Raw genomic sequence first — 24,245 nt, 5'->3', positions numbered from 1 at the left:
AGCACAGCTTGTGAACATGCTTCAGGAGGCCTATTCCTGCAACTCGCTGACGGCTCTTACGTCAAGGCTGCATGGTATCTTCAGTAGTGTAAGCACATGATTTTCTCCTATATGGTGCTCTGTACAGGCTATTGCCGAAGGGAAGAACAGACTCTGGAAAGCAGAGATGGGCGGCGGAGCCCAGATTTCTCCTGAGGCCATCCCCAGTGTATCCGAGAACAGCTGAGAGCGCGCGCGTGTGTGGTCTGAGAGCGCTGGCAGGTCTCACACTGTGCCTGGTCTGCTTGCCAGCAACCTGCAGGCTTGACATGATGCGGAGAAAAGTCCAACAACGGCGCAGGCACTTGCTGTTTTTTAAAAACAACAACCTCCCCCTGCTTTCCCTTCCCTCTCTGCCTGTAGTTTGGGCCAAATTCTTCCTTGCTGTAATGTCTGTCTGTTCAGGGGAGGTGAAAGGGAGGTGATCTGGGCTCACTGTCTTTTATTTAATGACTAGCAAAGCAGCTGGGGTTGGCTGCTTCTGTTTTTTTGAGGCTTGTAATTAAAGGATGTTTAGAATTAAATGAAAAATGGGGTTTCATTAGAACACCTAAGGTAATTTTAGAATTCACCCCCCACCACCACCCCCCCTACAGTGCAGAAGTAAAATCTCCCAACAGCTGCTTCAACAGTTCTGGGCTGTTCTACAAAATAATTATTTTTTGCGTTGGTGTGTTATGTGTGTGCACACGTGTGTGTGTATGTATGCTCTAAACAAAGCTGTGGGCAAACACTGAAGGTTTAATAGTTTCTAGGTTTGTGTAAGAATGCCTAATACACAGAAGTAGTCCCCCTTATCACACATGCCTTTATGTTTCCTTGCTATTTATAATGTGGTGGTGCATGGCAGTTCATAGTCTCTGCCTTGCTTTGCTGAACCAGCTGATGTTTGTGGGTGTTTGGGAATTGGCTGCATATAAGAACTGGAGTCTTGTTTACACATGTTAAAATATTTATGCAGGAAAGACCTAATACTGTTGTATTTGTTCATCATTTTTCACTGTGAGGTACTGTGCTAATTGAGCACGCTAAGCTCCACGAGTTCAACAAGCTCAGGTCCACAGAGTGGTTTGTATCTGCTCATACAGAGCTCTTTTTTCGTAGTAAAAACTTGTGCATCTGTGAGATAATGTGAAGAGGTGTTTCAACTTTGTTTTAAAGGATGTGACAAAATAGCCACAGTACTGTTTTTTGTGAGAAAGAAGAGTTATGAATAAAATACTAGCTCAGAGGGGGGACCCTTTGACAAGACTTTTCCCTCTGCTGTCTGAGCTTTCTTCAAATGGCTATGGTATTGCCCAACTTTTATGGTTATTTACAGGGCTGAAATGGAGAGTTCTGTCTCTTTAAATCTCATTTTACAGCTCTGCGCTGCATTACATAATCCCTCTAAATAGCCGGTTTATTCTTGTTTCCTTGCAGACAATCTGCTCTCACTTATATCCATGTCAGAGTCATAGTTACAAGGGAGTTGTTCTTGACATGGAGCTCTGATGCTTTCAATAGTCTTCAGTGGCCAAAAAGAAAAGGGAGAGGGGAAGGAAGGTCAATGGCATGATTGACTTGAAAACTTCAGTTGCAGATATTCAAATTTGGTTTAAACTAAGTTTGAAGATTGCAGCTGCATCTAGCTTAATCCAATTTCTGAACTGTTGTGCTATGTTTTTAATAATTTCTTTAAATGAATGTGTGTCTTCCCTCAGCCTTCTCAAATACCGAAACATAGCTAACAGTATTTTAATTCTAAATGGGAAGGCATTTCTAAAGATGTTCTCTAGTGCATTTCTAACTGTTTACATTTAAACTATTTGTTAATTCTTTAACCTTCATTGTCATCACTAATTTCATAGCTGGTTTATTACAAGTGATTATGGAGGGCTTTACTTCCTGCCAGAACTATATAGTGTGAATTAGACCGGGAAAATATATTATGTGTGTGAAGCACAGCAGTATCCAGAGAAGAGGAACAGAGGACACATATTTATTTCATAAGATGAAAACAGCAAGGGAGGAGAGGATAGTAGAACCCTAGAATAATTTAAAGTTGGGGGGACTTCCAGAGGTCCCCAGGCAAAGTGTGGTGGCTTTGAAGTTGCATTTAATCTGCTCAGGGCCTAATGCAGCTGAGCTTTGGGTATCCCCAAGGATGGATATGATAGTCTCCCTGGATAACCTGTCTCCCTGGATAACCTGTTCTCTAATGCTTGACCACCCTCACTGTGAACATTTTTTTTTCCCTTGTATCTAGTCAGAACTTATTTTGACGAAATGTGAGAATCTCTGAAAATTCTGACTCCATCTGCCTTATAACCTCCCACTGAGTAGCTGAAGACACCATGAGATCTCCCCCTTAGCTTTCTCTTCTTAAGACTGAAGAAATTCAGTGCTCATCCTTATGCCATGTGCTTCAGTCTCCTCATCATCTCAGTGGCTCTCTACTGGACTTGCTCCAATATGTCAATGCCTTTTCTTGTGCAGAGGAGCCCTGAACTGGGCAAAGTACTCTAAATATAGTCTCACAAGTGCTGAACAGATGATGATGATCACTTCTCTTCACCTGCTGGCTATAGTCTTAACAATGCAGGTCCAGGATGCAGTTAGCCTTCATCACTGCAATTGTGTGCTGCTGAGTCATGTTCATCTTTTTGTCCATGAGGAATATAGATCCTTTTCCGCAAAGCTACTCCCATAGCCAAACAATCCCCAGCCTGTACTGTTGCCCTGCAGTTCTTGTGTCCCATTTGCCTTGTTGAACTTCATGAGGTTTCTGTCAGCTCATTTCTGCAGCATTTCTGCTGAGTAGCAGCTTTGCCCATCTGTGTATTGACCACTGCCCCAATGAGGAGATGTCCACAGGCTGGCAAAGGGAGCCTCCTGTCCCATTGTCCATGTTGTTAATGAAGGCATTAAACAGTATTGACCTCAGCATCAATCCTGCTTGTGAGTGTGATGGTTAAAGTGCTGACCACTACCCTTTAAACTGGCTAGTTTTTCACCCAACTTGGAGTTCACCTGTCTAGTCTGTATCTCTTCAATTTGGCTGCCTGGGTACTAAGGGGAAATGGTGAAATCCAATGAGGGAAGAGCAGTGGTTACTGTTTACCTTAACTGCTGTGTGGCTTTTATTGCAGTTATGTCCAATCTGCCTTCATTAAATCTGTCCTGGCTGTTCCCAGTAGCATTCTTACCTTCTGTGTGTCTGGAAATGGTTTTCAGGTAGATTTGTTCCATAGCCTTCTAGCAGGCTGAGGGGAGGCTGACTCACCTCTGGTGTCCTACTTCCCTCTCTTGAAGAAAAGCCTGACACTTGCTGACTTCTAGACATAGAGAACCTCCCCTGATTCCTGCAACTTCTTAAAGGTGGCAGAGATGCCTCTCTTTCCCAGCTCCCTTAGCATCCTCACATGAATCTCATCCAGTCCAATTGACCTGTGCATGTAGATTTTGCTTAACTGAGTCCTTGTTCAGTATTTCTTTACCATGGATAATGCTTCATTTCCTCCAAACTCATGTAAAGAGATCTATGAGACCTGAGGGCAGATATTGCCATGGTAGACCAGAGTCTCACGAGCTGCCACACGCCCTGCCTGCTCAGCCTCCTGCACATCAGTATGGAGTGTCCTTGTGCTATGGAGAAATTGTACTTGAAGACTGACCAATCCTCCTGGGCACTTTGTCCTTCATGGCAGTACTGCGGGGGGGTCCTGCTTTACCACTTCTCTGAACAAACTGAAGCCTGCCCTCTGAAATCCAGGGTTGTCACTGTGCTACCAGTCTTCCTCGCATCCCTCAAGATCTTAAACTTTTTGATTTCGGGGTTGCTGTAACCAAGCCTGCCACCAAATTTTTCATTCTCCGCCACTTTTGCCTTTCTAGAGAATGATAGGTATATCACAGTGCTTCTCCTACTTGACGTGTTCCTGACACACTCTAGAAGTCCACTGAATTGTGTATGCCCCACTATTATTCCCTTCTGGCAGATGCTTGGAGCAGTTACGGTTCACCATGAGAACCAGGACATCTTCCTGTTGTCTAAAGGATGCTTCATCTTCAAGATCAGGTGGTCTATAGCAGGTGCTCTTGACACTGTCTCCTTTGACCTTGCCTCTCGTCCAGCCCCATTAACTCTTTATTGGCCTGTTACTTGTTTTTCAGCAGAGCTTCACCCATTCAAACTGTCCTTTGTGTAAAATGTGTTCCCTCTCTGTCCTTCTTGTGGATCTGTAACCATCCATCTCATGACTCCAGTCATGTGAACTGTTCTTCCATGTATCTGTTACCCCGCAGTGAACTTGTAGTTTTGCACCTGTGCATAGACTTCAAATTCTTCTAGATTGTTTCCTTTGCTGGATGCAGTCTTTTCTTTGACTCTTCCTCCTGTATCAACTCCTGTCTCTGGTTTCCATTTCAATAATGAAACTTCTAGTCTAGTCTCTCTGGCATTTTCTTGTCCTTCTTGCCTTCTTTTCTGTTTGGGTAGAAGCTAATCCTAATCCTCCCATATCTACCTTCAGTTAGTACCTCACTGTTTTCTCTTGTTGTCTTTTAAACTAGTCATTGCTTAAAGTTCTCCTTTCCTGGGTTTGTCTTGTATCCTCCTAAATTTCTTTACTCAGTAAGTCCTTGAAAGACTTCCTTTTCTAGCCAGATCATTGCTTCAGTTTTACCCTCTTTCATCTGTCTACTGCCTTGTGCCTTATGAGTCCTTTGTTATCAGTAACAACTTCTGTCTCATTCATTTCCTTCATCTTTCCATTTCATGTGTTTCTCTATTCCTCTTTGAAGGAGGATAAGGGGCATTTTCCCCTTTTCATTTGGGGATGATATTACGTGTTTTTATGTGGATGTGTTTTGGTTTGTTTTATTTGTTGTTGTTGTGTCAAGTGCAACCTTTTCCTTTGGTAAACTTCTTTATTCTCAACATACCTCTTCCATCTAGTCCCATATCATGGCTTGAGCTGTGTATTCAGCTGACAAAGCTTAGATGTCTGTGAGCTCGCCATCCTGAACTCCTTTCAGGGTCTCTGCATAGAGGCAGACAGATTTAGGGTGTGATTAATTTAATCCTAAGGGAAGACAAATGACTCATTCTTTCAAGTGTCTGTTTCTCTTCAGTCACTGAAAGGACGTCTAGATTGACTGAACTCAGATGCTCATCTCTGAAGATAAGGGTGATAAGTCCTATGCTTTCATGTCTGTGTTTGTGTATCTCCTTGTTGACACAGACTTAACATGGCCAAAACTGAACTTCTGAATTGCATCCTACTGTTCTACCCTTTTGCACGTTAACAAGTTCAAGCTTCCTCCTTTTGAGGCAACTCACAGCTTTCCTTCCTGCTGTCTTGTAGATCCATCCTCGGCAGCTAAACATGGATGTGTCCTAGCCATAACACAGATGTATTTATTTCTTGCACAAGTGTCTCTTGACTTCCATTACTCTTCCTCTGTGATCAGAACATGCTCCAGAGCCAGGAAAGCAGAAAAGTTGTGACCTGGGATGTTAAATCTTTGGTACCTTAACTTCTTCATCAAATAATTTTATAAGAAATGTATTTACCCAACCTGTTTGCCCTTTCACATTTGTGGTCACTGTTACTTATCACATAGCAGTTCAACAGGGAACTTTTCTGGTGTTACTAGGCTGTTTGTGTTCCAGCTTGCTGGATCTCTGGGCTTCTGAGGCTTGCATGAGTGTCAGTAGGTATGGGCTTTCCTGGCCCTCTGCTTTGAAGTAGGCTCTGGTAAGTCACAGAAGCGTAAGCCACAGCTCAGATGGTGGAGTCCCTGATGCTGACCTTCAGGGTATCTCAATAACTTACACACCTTTCTTGGAACTTCACCTTTCAGAGTTCGCAGGCAGCTTCACTACTCAGCCAAGACTTGAAGAAACAGACAAACCACTTAAGAAGAACAAACAAAAACACCTCAGAGGTGGAAAACCCACTCTTTAGCCAGGATAAGTTATTCTAAGAATTTGGATAAAAGCAGCAAAATAATGTATTCCCTTGCCTGTTTCCCTGTTACTCTTAGGGACTCATGGAATTTGATTCAGAGGCATCTGAGGAAGCTGGGATCCTTCTGCTACTGTGGCTTCTCCTTCAGCACATTGAGAATCTAATTTTTCTCGGATGGTTGATGAAACCCTGTGCTTCATGATCTCCAGTTATCTTTGTTACAAGACCAGTCAAGTTCATCAGCTGATCTGGGACAACCTTTTGGTTATGCATTGATTAATTAGTTCCTACTTGAGTTCAGATTTGAAAATTTTTATTGTCTTAAGCCATGGCCATCTTTGTGTTTTGAAAGGGAATGATGAATAAAGTACCTGTTTGAGATGCTTCCAATGTGCTGCTTGGCCTTACAGTGACAGTATCAGGGGAGAAGAATCCATGTCTCCTTTAATGAGATCTCTTATATTTCTAATGAAAAGCATCTGGGATACTTTAAAGAGTAGAGGACCTGCCGGAGGTAATGCAAAGGTAGGATTTTGCAAGGAGACTGATGGACATCTTAAAGCTTTGAGCCCAGTATCCCACCTGGTTGAAATAGGTGAGTCAAGCTTTATTGGTTTTCCTTCCTCTCTTCCTGTGTTTGCTTAGCCAGAAAAGAGGAAAAATTAGAAAAGGTAATTCTGAAATTCCTTTGAGGTGTTGGTTCAGTCTGTATGTGGACTCAGGACAATCTCTGGTACTTTTAATTTTCAAGATTGTCCGTGAAGCTTAAAAAATAAAGAAAAAATTGAAATCTTAAACAAATTAATGGATGACTTCTGTTGTCTTAACTAATAACAAAAAATATTTGCATGTTTGGCTGCTTTGAATAGGCCTGTTTGAGTCTGGAGTTAAAGGCGTCTTTCATGATTCCTCTGCTCTGTCTCCTCTCCTGTCTCTGCTCTGTCTCTTAGTTTATTAGTTGGCTGTGGGCAAGAAAACTGTTTTGCCAGGGAAGCACAATTCACTAGTTCATTTTGACAAAAGAAGAAATGCCTTCTAAAATTCCACATACTTCTGAAGTTTCTTACTTGCATATTAAAGTTCTGGCCTCTTGTATCTTAAAATTTCTCCCTGTTAACTTTGACAATTTCTGTGTGACATAGAGTAGGACAATATATATCACACTTGGGGAATTCACTGACAGATTTTTTTTTCCCTACAGCCTTGTGTAGGTAATTGGAACCTGTCATTTCTCTTGAGAGCAATCCTATACTTAAAGAGAGTTTACCTAGTGGGCTAATGTTTTTTAAAGCATTCGCTTTTTATAGTACCATTCACAAGGAGATGAACTTGGATATTGATAGGTCTATCTCCTTTCCTGTACAGTGTGGCAGAAAATGGGCAACTGCCTCTTTCTTCCTTCCTCCCCCTCTAATGTCTTACATTCTGTGCTAGTAATCTGCCTCTTCTAACAAGCTTCTGAATTAAATTATTTGGCTTTGAAAAGTTGTTAGACAAACTTTAAATATACTTTAGGTAACATAGCTTTGGTTTAAGTTCCATGTAGCTGCTGCTCTCTTTTTTTTTGATAATGGAAAAGATGGATTCCACTTATATTGCATACGATTGTCCTTTAAACATTCAAACATGAGTTTTGAAGTTTGTGTCATTTTAAGGCACTATGGCTCAAAACCTGAGGGAGAGAATGATGCTGTTGCTTTTAATGCTGTGTTCTCTGATAATGCCTAGTTCCTTTTTCATGTGTTGGAAGTGCATTCTTGTTTTGCTCTATGAAATAAATTGGGGAGCTGGGGATGTGACAGTGCAGGGAAGCATTCCCTAAGTCTAAGGGTCTGCACGTGTGATTTGCTGGTGGAGCTATTGCAGTTTTCTTGGAGGATGACTTAAATAATGGCCAGAACATTAAACTTCTGGACCCTCTATAGAATTAACAAATAATAGGAAAAAAATTCAGTGCCTGTGGACACTGTTTTTAAAAGGAAGACTATGACTTATTTACTTGTGTTCTTGAAGACGTGGTTGTACTCATTTCACCTGCACTTTGCAGCTGGACACAGCTGTGATCCCAAGCTACGTTCATCTCATCGTGGCTGATGCTCTTGGAAGAACCAGCATGTGTCTGTTGGTGTGGGATACAGGTGGCATCAGCTCAAGTGTGTCTGTGAAAGGATGCGCAGGCATGTTGTATTCTAGTTGTAGGGCTGTAACAACACCTGCCCAGGCACATCTGGAACAGTATCTGTCATAGGCATCCAGCAGTGGCTGAGAGAGCAGTGTCAGAGCAGTGCACATGGTGATGCTTCTCTACAACATTGTCACCTCATTCCTTCTGCAGAAGTGCATGTGTAGCTTTGATTGGCCTTGTGTGATGTGTCCTCCCAGATGGATGAGCACTGCTGTTGCATATGCTATTCAGAAGTCACTGAGGCGAAGACTTTGGCTCCTGCTCAATGCCATTGCTATATCAGCCTTTCTCAGGCAAATACAGTACACTGGTGGAAGACGTAAATGTAAATATAGGTATTTAGTAAAAATGAATAGGAACTACAGGGTTCTGTACCAGGTATGAAATGCGTGTTCAGTGGGAGGGTCCTGTGTCCAATACAGCCACACCAGCAAATTTATTAGCAGACTAACCTTTGTCAATCCCTTGCTCAAAAGGAGAAACCAATGAAAAGCTCAAAAACAAACCCTGGTCCAAGCCTGAACCAGAACAACTCTGAACACATGCAAGTTATTTTTAACCTGGCTGATTGCTGTGCTGGGATTCGCTGCGCTCCCGGTAGGTAGTTGCGTCACCCAGGGAGCTAACGTGCTGTGGTGTATGGGTGGGAATGAGATGTTGTGTAAAGGGTCAGGAACTCCTCTGAGTGGTAATGCCATCAGAGGTCTTTGTCTTGTAGAGCACAGAAGTCCAGTTCCATGATAAGCATCTCTAACAGCAAAGCCAGTTTGATCCCAGCCTTTCCCATCCCTTGGCTGCCCTTTTCCATTTCCCTCATCCAAATATGCTGGGCCTTAGCTTGGGCAATGCATCTGTTTACTGGAACAGTGAAAAGATCTGGGTTTTGCAGCAAAATTAAAAAACAAAAAGAACCAGCCTTTTTTTTTTTATTTCCCTTTGATCGTTTCACTCCTCCACATGCCACCACAGAGTGGAGGAGGGAATGGATGCCATAGAGATGAGCAGGCGCCTCTTAAACCAGCTTTGCAGAAGGAGAGGTTGAACACAGGACTGCACTGTGAGCTTCTCTCTCATTTTATTTTTTAAATTTTTTTTAAACAGATATTTATAACCCACTGTCCTGTTATGTTCAGTCCTGCACAGTCAGAGTGAAGGAAGGTGTCTTCTGTTCTTTTGGCATGACTTAATATGAGTGGGAAATGTTCTGTTCATTGACTGCTGCTAGCAGATGGATGCTCTCCGCTTGAAGTGCCTCAGGCCTTGATATCTTCCGTTTTCTCCCCCTCCCTCTTCCCAGCATACACCCTGGAGTGCGCAGACTGCTAATTTAGTCACAACTTAAAAAGGAGTGATGAAGAAGAAATGCTCAACTCTTAACAGAATTCTTGTTGCTCGTGACGTCTTTAGGGAGTACTTCTTCATTTCAGGATCCCTAAGGATTTTTCCAGCAATGGATATTAGATATTCTGTGATACTTCACTGGAACAGCAGTAAAATTCTTAATTTATCAGGACCAAAATGCTAATTCTGTTTCTATATTAATCAGGTCAGAATATACTGCATACGTAACATCCAGTTTGATTTTTTTCAAGTGATTTTAATAACCTAGGTGTGACTTTCTAATTCTGAGGTCGCCTTTCCGTCTGTATGAACTGTAAACCAAACCTTTAAGCAAAGAGTTCATTAACCTAGTATGTTAAAACCTTTGAAGCAATTCTGAGTTTTACTAAACTGGCTCTTGCTATGTCAAGAGCTTTTGCTACTTACTGATAGAAGTCGGCTGATGCTAGCTCTGAGGAGTCTGATTAGTTTTTTAACAGAATCACAAAACTATACTATTGACTGGTACAAATTGCATGTACTTTTTTAAATTGAAAAAATGCCAAATTATACACAACCAGAATTAAAATATGTTCTATGCTGATTACTATGCCTTAGTGGATGTCTTAAAAATACTGTAGAGCTGCGATCACCAGATGGTGCTGTTACACACTGCTTAAAACACTTTTTCAAAAAAAGTTAAATTCTGCCATTGTCATAGTTATTCAACTGTAATTTCATGGGAGGAGTGGTGGGAAAGAGATTTTCTTTCTTTACTCATGTCTTTAAAATACAGCTTTCCTGAAAATTTTGGGTTTGCTCTTCTGCTAGCTGCTCAGAGTAGAATTTCCCACACAGAGTTTATGATAATTTCTGATATAAAAAAGGTATATGGGACAACTTAGGAGGTTGGATGCGGGGTGTGTGGGACCGTATCTGGGCTGTAGTCTGTGTGATTCTTTCCTGGGTGATGATTTTATGAGGGCTTGCATCAAGTAATGAAGGAGGATAACGAGCAGGTACTGCATGTTTTATATCAAAGGTGGAAGGCAGAAGAGTGATGTCTCCTTGTAAGCTGAACATAACCTACTTCTGGAATGCCACTTAATTTAACCTTGTGAGTTTTGAAGGGCAAGAACTCCAGCCTGCTCTGGAAGGAGGCTTTTCACCAAAAAAATATCCAGGCTTCTAATACACAGCTTCTTTTTAATGTCTTCAATAAATGTAATGCTCTTCTGCTTCTTTAGAAAAAACTTTAAATAATACATATAAAAGAAAGTGGTTTTTTCCCTCTACAGCTACTAGAGTTGTAAAGAAAGTTGCTTTTTTTTTTCCCTAAGGCTTTGTGGAACTGGCTATTTACGGATAAATGGTGGAATGGGAAATCATGAGTTTAAAGTTGCAAACTATTTCTTTAGATAAAGATTCCTCCCCCCCTTGTACTCCAAAAAATTTAATCATTTTGGACAATAAAGATAGGTAAGTACTAGTCTGCTTAGACTAAGCCGAAGTACTGCCAACCATGTAGGCAGAAATGAAGGAAGTTTAAGTAATTGTGGGAGGGGCGTAGAGTTATCAAATGCATACCTCTCCTGAAGGCATTATTATTGCTATTGTTTTAGACATAACCTCCTAAGTTGAGAATGTGACATTTGAAAAATTAGTTTCCTTCATAGTGATTTTTTAAACTTTGTTTTCTAATAGAAATTATAAGCAAATGACACTTAAACGTAGAAACAGAAATACAGCATGGTCTTCTCGAACCCAGGTGCCAGAGTAGGTGAGGACTGCCAGCAGTGTGGCAAGGAGCTGGGCTCAGCATCCTTAAGCCTGTTTTTGAGCTATGCTGTTTAGACCTACTCTGGATGTCAGTGGGAGCTGTGCTCGCTTGGTGTTATTGTTTGGGATCCCAAATATGTACCTAGAAGTCTGGTTTTAATCACCTAGATTTTAAGCCTTCACGCTGTTATAACAAAGCTGTCCCAAACAAACACAGCATAAATTAAGTGAAAAGGTAAATGACTGCTTAGCTGTTCAAAGTCTGTCCAGAGGATTCCTGCATTTTCAATGCAAAGAGGCTTCTGGTCTGAGGTTGTTTGTTGTTTTTTTTTTTATAGCAGTATAAAATATACCAAACCCGCTAATTTCCTGTGTTTGCAAAATTGATGTGTAAGACACAGCCACCTTCGATGTTCTTCCTTTTTAGAAAGCACCCCAATACCTTGCCTAAAAGGGAGATACAAACGCTGCAGAGTCTGCAGCCACGCTGTCATTGGGGTAGCACGGGTGACCATTGCTAGTAGTCATCCTGGTACTTATTTTCAGGGTTTTGCAGGTCCCTTTGGGCATGTGTACATATACATGCAAGCTTATACAGATGCACAGAAATCCTTTTACATGGGAAAAGAAGCTTTCTAAATCAGGTCAGGAGATTGACGTCTTTACTCATGGAATATGTATACTGCATGTTTTGAGGGAGTACACAGACAGCTGTAAACTTCTGCTTCCAAACTCTTTGTAGCATCTTAGACAAGTCAGAGGAGTTGCATGTTACTGATGAACCGCTCTCAAGACTTGCTGCTGTACCTCTTGCCAATGCTTGTCTTACTTTTGTTCCTTGCTCTGGCTGATGCCTGTAGAAAGCTGACTGCTTTTTCTTTTTTCCTTGGTTTGTGGCTCAGCCCAAAATCAGAAGAGCATTGGGAGCTGGTGCAAGTGGTGGTGGTGGTGTGGATGGGGGGTGTTTGGATTTCCCCTTTCAACTATCCCTGGTAACTTCATCCTCTGATATTTTACCTGATTTGTTGTAAAAGAAGAAAGATTTCTTCTAATCACTAAAAGATTAGGAAAATGCTCTTACAAAATAAAAGTTATGAAAAGTACAGCTCCAGCTGTGCCTAGTCTTCAGACTGAGATTTTTGTGTGTTCTCTCCTGCTTCTTACCCTGGGTTTGCTGTGAAGAGAAGAAAGCAGACTTTACATGAAAAAGCAGCAAATCAGTAATAACTCTTACTTTATCACTCACACCTCTTTAACTACCAGCCTCCATTTTAAATGTAAGATGAATCCTCAGTATTTGCTAATCCAAACTCATCCTCACTTCCACAGGTGAGCACAGCTATCTTCCTATTGTCAGCAAATTGGCATCTGTAAATGAGGGAGGTTTTAGAGGGGTTGCCTTACGATTCTGAGCCCCATGAAGCTTGCCAAATGCAAGCAGGTGTTATGTTTGCCTACTTCCCTGGCTATGAAAGCTCTATGGGTTCAGGGAAATAGCTAGAAATAAAATTACTGAATGTCAGCTAAAATCTTTTGAGTGATTTCATAGCAGTGCTAATGTGGCTGAATATCTTTGCAAATACAGTCCCTTTCCACATTAAAAAAAAAAAGTATCTATCTAAAGGCTTCTTTCTTGTGGGAGGTGGGGAAAAATCTGACATTTTTAGCTGCATGAAGTCTTTGTTTTTAAGCTTAAATACAAGGAAAATAATTTACAAGCTTGCTTAGTGATACTGTGGGAAAATGTGTATCTTGAGATTATTCAAAATCATCTCAAAGTAGATTTAGAAACTATGCTTCCTAACACGCACTAGAAAAAAAAAATGCACTGCTTCTGGTGCAAGCTGAATCAATCAGTCCTTGAGTGTGTCAAGAAAGAATACCACTTTTCAAGTGATTTTTGGAACAAATCCAGGGTGCTTGTGAGGTGACGTTTGTTGTCTGAGTGGTCTGTGTTATTCCAGCTGGCCCTATACTAAAAGTTAACTCTTGCTGCCAGCTTCTTTCCTGAGAGCAAATGGGTGTCTGTAGCTGTGGTCCAAATAAAGTTGTTAGGCATCCTGTGGATCATACACATACTTCAGCCTCTTTCTGTTCTTAGTCGGTGGTGAGTCTACCATGCATTGCTGGCAGATGGTCTCCTCAAGGGTAATTTGCACCCTATTTCAGATCCTGGAGAACTGGGAGTAGAAATGATGTTCTTTTTGAATGATTACAGTGGTGCTCACGTGCTCTTTTTGCCATTGACTAGACAGTTTTCCTACTGTATGTGCAGGTAGTTTTGTTCCACCTAACACTGCTCTTTACTTTTTTGATCTGATGTATACAACAGCTTTCATTCTGAGGTGATTGCAGTGTTTGATACCAGCTTTAAGAAGAAAAGGAAACTTGATGTTGATCAAGGTCTTTGACACAGAGGAGAAAAGCTTTGGGGTTGTTTTGGGTTTCTGAGAAACATTGATTTGTGCCAGGGAAGTCAAGTTGTGGGATTACAGTGACACTGAATATTAAATGCCAAATAAGAAAACTTCAGCAGAAGATAAAGATGAGCATAAGGGAGTGTAATGGGTGACGTGGAAACAAATCAAGTTCTTCAGAGCACTTTGGAGTGGTTTGTCTCCTCTGCATCTTGCAGCAGAAGTGAAGGACTGCCACCTGCCTCGGGGGTTCAACACAGTCGTGTGTGGTTTTCAGTCTCCTCCAGATGCACTTGCTCACTATTAAGCTAAGAGGAAGGATCCTTACGTCGTGTATCTAGTCCTTATTTAGTCTGTAGAAAGCATAAAAGGAAGACAACATAACAACAGCCACTTGGAACAACATGTTATTGAAGTTTGAGTGCTGTGATCTCAAAATAAGAGGCACAGTTACAAGAAGCTAAAACCGCAATTGATTTGGGGTCCCCAGAAATGTTTGGTTCTGCCAAGTTCGGCTTCCCGTCTATAGGAGCATGGCTTTCAATAGGAGTTGAATGCTTATTATTATTAAAGCTGGATTAAACAAAGTGGCACTATACTACTTGTTCTATGATAATGTAGTAGGATGGCATTTGACCGTACAGAAATCTTAACTTCAGTGTGTACTGTTGCGTAGCTGCCAGGGCCATGGGTATGTGGACGTAAGGCCATCTTGCACAAACCTAGGCAGAATTTCCTAATGCTCTAGAGTAAGATACGAAAGGTAGGAAGGAGGGCGGGCCAGATTATAATTGTTTTGCAGAGGAAAAGCGTGGTCCTTGAGGCTGATTAATGTAGCAGTAGAACTTCTGAGGCCTTCACTGAGGAGCTGCTTGTAGCATAAATAGGTCTGACGCAGGCAGTTGATTGAAGTGTTTGTTTATTCTTGTGGATCTTAAGAGGTCAGTAAATAGAATTTACTCTATGGACTCTACCAAAGCAGTATGTTAGTTAGGTTCAAGATGATGCTGATGCTAAGCGATTTCTTAGGGCATCTTCCTTGATTGCAGCTCTACAAAGTCAAAGACGAAAACAGTAAAAACTCATCTGGGTGTTTACAGCATCTGCCTAATTGAAACTCTGAGGCAGGTAGTGTTTTATAGCCAACTTATTTTAAAAATATATACTTTTCCAAACACTGTCACTGATCAGAAGAATGCTATTAAGTTGAGACCTATAATGAGTCAAACATTATTAAATTCAGATAAATAATTCTCACAACTGGTGTAAGAACTGTTTCTGGGGTAGGTATTCTTCCTTGTGTTGAACATCAGCATCTACTCTGTAGGAGCAGTGACAGTATCAGGGGAGAAGAATCCATGTCTCCTTTAATGAGATCTGTTAGGTTGCTGCATAGCAATCATCACATAAATCCACTGATTTCTGTTTAAGTCTTTAGTCCGTATGTTCTCTGGTAGCTATTTTTTACTATGCCATATTACCTAGGGGAAAATGAATTAATAATGCATCTAGTCTTGGATATGTATGTTTAATGGATGATCTTACATCCTTTCTTGGACTCATACTGCATAGAAAAAACCCTGTTGTAATTGATCTTTGAGGTTTAGCATGTAAAGAACAGAAAAATATAATCGTGCTTACATGAGATTTTCTTTTACTACTAAGGACTGGCACACTGGAGGAGAGTGGATTGTCTAGAAAAGCAAAGGAAGTTGGTATCTGAAGATATTCATTATGGACAAAATTTCTCAGACTTTGTTACATGAACAAGTGGTGGGTTTTTTTTTGTGGGTTTTTGTTTCCCTTTTTTTTTTTTTTTTTCCTCCTGAAATGTTGTTAATACAATATTTAATTCAGGAAAACTAGAATGGAGTGGTGATTATGAGAAAAAAATTCAAGAGGCGGGAACTTGAGTAGGTGGATCTTTGCTGTATGGGTCAGGCTGGCCTGTCTGATGCTGGGTCTATATTGTTTTGCTGCCAAACGGCGAGCAGGCTGGAAGGCTGTTGTACCGAGTCAGCGGAGATGGCTACTTGGGGAGGAAAGGGTGGGGGGATTTTTTCCCCTGTTCTGTACATCCAGAATACAGAATGATTCTGTCATGCAAAGCAGCCTCTCCCTTAAGCTTTACAGTTTTGCAAAAGCATAAGAAATTATTTCAAACTAGGAAATTATCTTATCCCACTTTTCTTCTATGGGTTTTTTCCATATCATGCTTTTTTTTCCTTGTGTCTTGCTTTTCCTGGATTCGTATTTTCCAAGCAGTGGGGGTTTCCACCAGTTCCCTTGGGAAGCTATTATGAGGTCCAATGAGTTTTCTTGTAAGTTCACATTAGCATGGTGCTTGCATTTTCCTTTAATTTGACATTATTAGTCCTTAGGCATAAACTCATGCTTATATCAATTTATGCCTTAAACTTCCATTATCTTCCAGAAATCTAGTGATCTTCTGCTCTTCTCGTAACAAATCATGTTTTGTAACTTGATGAAGGCTCTAAATTCAATTTCTTGGTCTTTAAATACTCACTCTCTACCCCCTCTTGTGCTCTCTATCTAATTCTAGGGTGATTAGGGTTCCTGAGGAGAGCCAAGCCTAGCGAGACTTCCCTTCTCCCAGAAAAGTTGGTGATGTCTTCCTGTATGCAAAGGGTAGCTTCATATAAATGGAAGATATCACATACATACAGACAGATATTATTCAAACATGCCAAATATTTTCTGAGGGGGTTCTAGAAATACCTAGATGGCGTTGTACTTTTAATTCTTCACTGGAACAGTCTGTGCATCTGACTTACACAAATGTTATTGTTTAAAGAAATATAAGGCTGTTTCTGAAATATGTGCGTTCTCTCTTTAAACATAAATCTCCTTTCAACTCCAAGCCGAAGTAGATAGCACAAGAGACTGGCTTGATAAATAGCTTCACTGATTCACTACATTGTTTAGCTGAGATTTGTGGTAACCTTCACTTATTTTTAGTTTAAAAAGGAAGGAAATGCAAAGTTGAGGCTGAAGTGCTGTCTGTGACTTCTTCCATCATCTATGGGCAGTACACAGATAAAATCATCCGGTGCGGTTGTAGCGCTGATCTAAATAGGCCTTTTGTAATGGCAAAGGAGAGCAGCCCTCTCATATTCATACTCCTTGCTCGTTATCTGTAGCTGATGGACTCCGCTGCCAGGGACAAACTAAGGACAGAATTTCATTCTTTAGCTGAAGCCTGGATAAAGATTGATGCTCTCTTACCTAACTGCCAGTTTTCTTATCCCTTCCATATAAAGGAAGAAGTATTTGACTGCTCTTGCCAGCTTCATATAAGAATACCTTAAATAAGTATTAACCTAATATAATCTTTCTTGCTTTTGTAATGCCTCTGTGCCTTTCCCAGCTTGATTTTGCTGCTTCTCTCCTTCTGCTTCCATTTTTAGATCGTTTTATCTCTTATCCCTTTGATATCTTTAATAACTGCCTCTTTTTCCTCACGCCCCTCAACTACTTCTCTCTGCCTCCTTTTTTCCCTTGATGCCTTCTCACAATATTTCCATTTTTGGAGATGATTTAAGAAATTTGCCGGTTAGTTGATATTTATGAAATTTTTACTTTTGGAATTACTGTGTCATACATTTTCTGTGACTGATGATCGGGTAAGGTCTGGATGGTGACGGAGTGCCTCTTGTTAGTTTTACATGTAGAATTAGAGGCGGAAAGGGGAAGAAAACCACCTAATACCAGAACCCAAAAGTAGCTTTGGGCCTACAGGCCTCTTTCAGTTCTGAAGAAGCAGCAGCAATCTTAAGTCAAGTACAGGTTGAGAGCAGAGTGGGTATTAGTCTCTGTCAGTAAGGTCTTTCCTGCCTACACAGTCAGATGATGAAGAATGGAAATAACTTACCACTAACAGTTCTATTTTGACAGAACAACTGGCATGCAGAGGAGCAGGGCTGAACTCTGGGGGAGGGAAATTGTTCTGCACATGTCTGAGGACAAGTAAATTCTCAGACATGTTATGAAAGGTAAGTATTAAAGGTGGTCAAGGAAAGTAAGGAAGGTTCACAGAGATATGCAGGAGCCTCTTAGCAGGAAAAGGGAAAGGCTAGACTGGCTTTTATAGCAAGGAAGGTGGGTTAAACAGGATTTTTTTTAATTTTTTAAAAACAATCTTAGTATGCATGACCTTAGCTAATAGTCACTGCAGTGCAGCCGAGACGTGGTAATTGTTCAGCTGCGGTAACTCAGTTACTTCTGCTCTTGTCCCTGTCCCCTTGGCCTCAGTGGCAGTTCTGGCCAGGGGATGCGATACCTTCAGCTCCTGCGTTCTCCTCATCCATGTGAAGCACCTTGACTCTCGGTGCTCCTGCCTGCTTCCGTGGTGTCTGCAAGACTCTGAAAAATGGCTGCTGTCAGTTTTCACTCTTTGCCTTGCAAAAGCCCTGATCTGCACAGAAGGCACTAGAACTTGCTGTCAGGGAGCAGATAACACTGCACTGATTTATATGCTGTTCACATCTGCAAAGTTTTCCATTGCGGCAATGGATCCTTTCGCGTTTAGTCTTCATTTTTGTCTTGTTTTAAAGATTTTGATAACTCTTACCAATAGGCAACGGAGCTTTTTTTTTCTATCTTGTTTTGTATTCTTGAATTTTTCTATCTGTAGATTGACAGTTGCTTGTTAGTTAAATGCTTATAGCTTTGCAGGTATGAAACAAACTCTGATCTCTCTAACGCTAGAATTACCTGTTTTTAAAACTGAAAAAAAGTGATCTTTTCAAAACTGTCAGATTATGTCATGAGCAAATCTTTTTTTTTTTTTCTTGCAGTGATGTAGAAATGATTTTGGATGGCTGAAAGTAGTGCTTAGATCAGCAGTAATGCTGTGTGACAGCAGAAATATTTCATTTCTTGTTGTGACAAGAGTAACAATTGGTAATTGATAAGTGTGGGGAAAAAGCTTTACATGTATATAGATAAAGAAAAATCTCTAAGAATAACTGTCATTTAAAATGTAATTTAAAAAAAAATCACTGTCCAAACAAAACAGAGGAAGATTAAAGCAAAGCCTAACTGATGGTGCTTTCAGTAGGCAACTTGCATGCTCAAAAGCTACCACTACCTAAAAGTTCTTGGTATCTTAAATTTTTCTTTCTAATTCCCTTAATGTCAGATAGGTGAAGGTTATGCTACATTAATCATAGATGTGCTCACAGTTCTTGCCGGTAGTGCAAACTTCCAGCTGCTTTGACTTTAAAACAGCTGCAAATCTTATGTGAATACAAAATTCAGTTGACAAAACTTTTGCATATGAAAGCCCGCATTTGCTTGCTTCTAAAATTAATCTTAAAACCTGAAGCATTCAAATATACAAATAACTAATGAACATGTTAGCATTTGTTTAAACTGTGATAAGTCAGAGTTTTGTGTAAGCTCACGTGTATGAGAGGAGCAGCGAGGGCTGGGAGCAGTAGCAGAGAAGCAGGAGGAAGCGGAGGGATAGTGTGTACTTTTCTCTTTGACCCATTTAGGCTGCAGTCTCACATTTGCTTTAAGTTGATCCATGTGTATGCTGCTGCTGACAGCCTACCTCCTCACCCCAGCCACATTCTGATGGTGTTAGGGCTTGGGAGGCTGCTTATTGAGTTATATGAGGGAACTGGTTCAAGTGAAAATTTAACTTTTTGTTGTTCAGGCTGATTTTCAGCAAGTTCTATCATCTGTATCAGCATGCGGCCACATAAATGTCGTGCTGGAGGGGGGGAACGCTGTCTACAGCAACAGCTAGGGCTTTAGCTTGACTTTAAAACAGTCATCAGCCAATACCTTCAGATGCTAGTGAATCAGCAGACTGGGGTTTTGTTGGTTTTCCGGTTTTGGTTTGGGTTTTTTTTTTTTAAACATTGTCATTGGCTGTGGTTTTCCAGCTTGACACCAGAAGTGAAGTTCAGTAAGGACTTTATGAGCAAAAAGTTCTTTATATGTATTAAAAAAAAAAAAAGGCTAAGAAGCAAGAAAGCTGCTGTCTGAGGATGATGGGGCAAGATTAGCAATAGGTTAGATACAGCCTGTGAATAAACCATATGGCTTCTAGTCTGTTGCTGAAGCAGTGGTAGCATTTAGATGGATAATGGGAATGAAATGCCAGCAGTAGAAGTGCCACCTGTGAGGGAAGCAGAATTCCCGGAACTGAGTGCAAAAAGTCAGAGGAACCACTTATGATGCCAAAGTTTTCAGTGGGCAAGGCAAATTAACTCGAATGGCCAGTTGCTGTATATGCAAAGAGGCTGCCCATGTGGGAGTGGTATCATATAATTGGGGAATGGGAAAAGCGCTTGAGGAAGGGGGTGGGAGAAGTTACGTGGGCAGTAACTTTCCAAGCCTGCTTTGGCATTAATGGAATACAAGGACCAATTCTGAGGGAATTAATACTTAAAGAAGTACAGCTAAGTGCTGGGAAGAGATGTTAACAGCAGATTTTCTAGGTGAAAGAAAAGTAGCTTAATATCAAATATTTAGGAAGTGGTTGGACTAGTGACCACTATCTGAAATTTTAAGCCATTAATCTTAAAGATGCATGCTAGTTCTCTTTAGCTGAATGAAAGCATGAACATTTGACATGCAGTGGAAGGGCTTTACCAGGAGAGATGGGGAGCTGCACCTGGTAGTTGGGGTGCTCTCAAGGGAGGCAAAATGGATGGCTTGGATTGTTGTCAGCAGGCAGAGAAATTGAATACAGGTCTCTGCACTGAGATAGTCTGGTTCTGGCCCTATGAAGATAAAGTGGAGGCATCAATCCTTCAGTAAATAGGTCTGGATTAATTGATTGTTTGGGTGTTTTTTTATTATTTCACAAGGTTATTTTTAACAAGGATCAGTTTACTGGTTTGGTTTTCTGTGCATCCCCACAAACAGTTGTGCTGGCACAGCTGGTGGAATATCACAGGGAAAGGGCCAGGAACTGTTTTACTCTGCTGAGATAACAGGAACAGAGTGTACCCTTGGGCAGTCCCTGAAGCAGGTCTGGCAGGAGACACAGGCATGGGAGTGCATCCGTCGGAGGTGGGCCGAGCGTGCACGGACTCCAGGTTGCTCAGCCCTGGGACTGACACATCCCGTGGAAGAACTGCGGAGTTCTCGTGGGGTCTGGGGACACAGGGTACACCCACAATTAGGTAGTGGTGAAGTGGGGATTTGGGGCTAGGCTGAAGTTAGGCAGAGCATGGGAATGGGGCCAGCATGTTCATCACTTTCCTCATAGGCAATTAGGTGTTACTGCAAATAACTTCTAGCTATCCATAATAAAATTAAGGTTGTTTTTGTGCTGGGTCAGCACTGCTGTGATACCCTACTGTGCTGCTACTCTTACTGTTCATTGGCCTTTTTCATTACGGGCTTGCAGAGATAAGGCTGCTTCTCACTCATGGTATTGTGCGTGTTGCTGGAAATGCTCGGTGTGATCGCTGCAGCCATCGCCTCGGCTTCCTCCCTGCCTCCCCCCATTGTTTGGGCTTTAAATGTTTTCTTGTCTTTGATCATGGGACTCTGCCCTTGATTAGGCTTCTGGAACCAGCCTTAGTAAGAGTAGCCCTACTGATGTTCCTGGACTTTCCCTGTTGTGGCTTTGTTTGTTTGTTTTACTTATTTGTGATACAAATAACATAGAAGCCTGGCATGGAGCAAAGAGCAGGAAATTCATTCAGGCTTTGAGCTGGGACTTGCTGAAATTGGAAGATATGACAAAGCATGCAAGGATGCCCACACATAAAAACTGCTCTTTTCCTCTTTTTGGGAGTTCTTTTGGGGAGCTTTTTCAAATGGAGAAAATAAAAGGAGTGGAAAACCAAATGCAGAATAAAATCTGCACATAAAATTCAGTCGGTAAAGTAATTCAAATTCTGGAAATGAATACGCAAGCAAAAACCATCCAAAATGTTTCCTTTAATAGTATCTAGTGTTTGTTACCATAACAATCCTTTTTGCAAAAATAGGATTAGTGCTGTTAACATGACTCCATTGCCCAATTCAGGTAGTGCTAGTTTCCAGGGCCCCTCCAGCACATTGCGGAAAGGGGGGGAAGTCTGTATGCCTGGATTTTGATGATGCAGTTTAGTATTGCAATAACAATTCATTTAAGCTCTGGCTGTGTACTGTCTGTTATTTCCCTGGAAACTTCATACTGAGAAGTACTACTTTGAAATAGCAGTGTTACAGCCTCTGTCAGTCTGAGAAGGGTTGCCGATGAGCAGGCAGAAGCCAGATGAGAATAATGTATAGCTGTAGCTGCTTGACATTACTGACTTTTATGGGATCCAAAAAGAGGTATGATTCCTCTTGAATAGAGGAAGAGAACAAGATGTTTCTGTAGTAACAAGAACATAAAAGAAAGAAAATTACTTGTAAAGAATGGGTCTGATTCCCCCTTTTTCTATTTTGCTTCTATTATAACTTAAGCTGCAGTTTTGCTATCAACTGCCTGTTGTGTAAGCATTTAATATTACCAAGATTTTCTGCAAATCTGTGTTTGTGACAGTGATTTCTACCCTACGCATTTTATTTTGTAATAATCACTGTTTTCTCCATCAAAAGAATAGAAATTTCCTGAAATAAAAGGATAGTAGCATTGAGTGGTCCTATCTGAATTTCTCAGTTCAGCTTTTATGTGCCAGCTCAAAGCACTGAGGTTGGCATCAGCTGAGAAGATGGTGGTGTGTTTCTTTCAGCATGCTGGGAGTATATGGGTAGAAACACTTCTTTTAGTGAGCTTGGAACTAAAAACTGAAAAAGGCCTTTTGTTTTTAGATGCAGATTCAGGAGAGTGATAAACTTTACTACTTGGTAGCCTGGGAACTTGATTTTGTGTGTTGCTTACAGAAGTGCAAGCTTGTCTCTCTTCTCTCCCTCTCTCTCGCTCTTCTCCCCCTACCTCCCCTTCCTGATACCCCGATAGTATGATGAGCCTTTGAGAAATACATAGGAACTGCCTGGTATGTGTCCTGTATTTTGCAAATTTTCTGTAGTTTCTAGGCCCTTCTTCTTTTGCTCTTTAAAGGAGAATAATTTTAGCGTTTTACTGGTGAGGGAAGGGGGAGGATTTTTGTAAGCTTGCTGATGAGCTTGTCCTGCCTTTTTAAAAAGATGCTGTTCCTTGCCCTTTTCCCAAAGATACTTGGACACCACTTTTAATGTCATCACTAAATTTCAAGGGCAGCATGAAGTGTAAGCTTTGACCTTAAAGGCTCTATTTCTTGTGGTTTAAAAAAAGAATCCCACCGTCAAAAACCTGTAAGGCCCAAAAGAGGCAACTCTTATTGCAAGTTAGTAGTAAAAGATGCACCTACTAAGGGACACATTTTACCTCTGTATATTTTGTCTTATATGTTGTAATCTTGCCTAGCAATTTAGGAAAAAACGCAATATTTTTCTGACTGTTCCACATGGTATTCCTTTATAGTACTGAGATACTATAGTATCTTGAGTAGTTGCAAGTTTTTAGTGTCCCGCTCAAACTTTGAAAAATATTTTTCTACTAGATAAAATGGATAAGAAAGTCAGGAAGCTGTTGTCTTGAGTTTTGGTTTATAACCGAGAGCGTGGCAGGGTTTAAAGGTATGGCAGTTCTCTCCCATCCTGTAGAGCAGTTCAATTCATTTGATGGGTTTGTAACACTGCAATATAATCTGGTGAACAGAGTTGAGCAGATTGCTAATAAATTGCATTGTAATGCTGGATATTCCCACTGTTTTGGCTGAGATCATAAGGCTTATTGCATTCCTGCAGATAGCTGGTCCAGCTCACTGCACACTGGGACCATATGGTCAAACTGGTGGAAAGGGCATTAGCCAGCCGTTAGGGCTGATTGAAACCACACTGGTAGTCTAGAGCAAATGGTAGAGACAGTCAGGAGATAAACAACAAATGAAAGGTTATGAAATGCCACCTAGCAAGCGAGGAGCAGTGGGAGTGGGAGTACATTCAAGGGCTGATAGGCATAACGCAGTATTGTAGTAGCTTTGCTGGAGGGAATTGCTCCTCTTCCAAACCCTGTAGCTTGCAGCTGCTCTGCAGTTCCTCTCTGCACTGACCATTTTGCTGCAGGAGCAGTCACTCAGCTAAGAAGGTATCTGAATGCTTAGCGAGGCTTGAGGCTACCTTTGCACAGTTATGAGGACTTGTCACGTTGAGGACTGGCAGTATGAATGCGTACTTGGTCTCTGCTTGTGCTGGTCAACAGTGACCGGAGCATTGGATAGAGAATTTATTTTGATCAGTTATGCCCAACTTCTCTTAGTGTGAATATCTGCTCTTCAGATACCATTAAATCACTGCATAGTTAAATAAAATATATCAGAGGTGCATTTTTCAGATCTGGAAATCTCATATTGGTGAGACGGGCAGAAGAGGTTGGAAACAACAAAATTGTGTTCATCTGACTGGGATGAGGGCACTGTGCAACAGTTTGGTACTTCACTGCAGTACTGGGCAATAGCAATTTAGCCGACACCTGCCTTTTCTTGGAGTTACCTTTTGAATGGAGCTGCTTCTTGAATCTATGAAGGAATC

The 24,245-nt window shown here is 41.1% G+C and overlaps 1 protein-coding gene across 3 annotated transcripts in view; it reads left to right on the top strand.

Moving 5' to 3' along the window:
* BRF1 (BRF1 RNA polymerase III transcription initiation factor subunit) overlaps positions 1 to 24,245 on the top strand; it is a 175,629-nt gene that overhangs the window by 16,832 nt on the left and 134,552 nt on the right. Inside the window, exon 1 of one of the 3 annotated variants that reach the window (XM_064460932.1) lies at positions 12,472 to 12,606. The exons of the other annotated variants lie outside the window; for them this stretch is intronic. The gene's annotated coding sequence lies outside the window, so the exon portion shown is untranslated. Of the gene's footprint in view, positions 1 to 12,471; positions 12,607 to 24,245 lie in introns of those variants that run through there. 3 annotated transcript variants of the gene reach the window in all.

Source organism: Phalacrocorax carbo, chromosome 9 (genome assembly GCF_963921805.1).
Source record: "Phalacrocorax carbo chromosome 9, bPhaCar2.1, whole genome shotgun sequence".
NCBI lineage: Eukaryota > Metazoa > Chordata > Aves > Suliformes > Phalacrocoracidae > Phalacrocorax > Phalacrocorax carbo.
The sequence above is the reverse complement of the archived record's forward strand: the minus strand, read 5'-3'. Positions and strand labels throughout refer to the sequence as shown.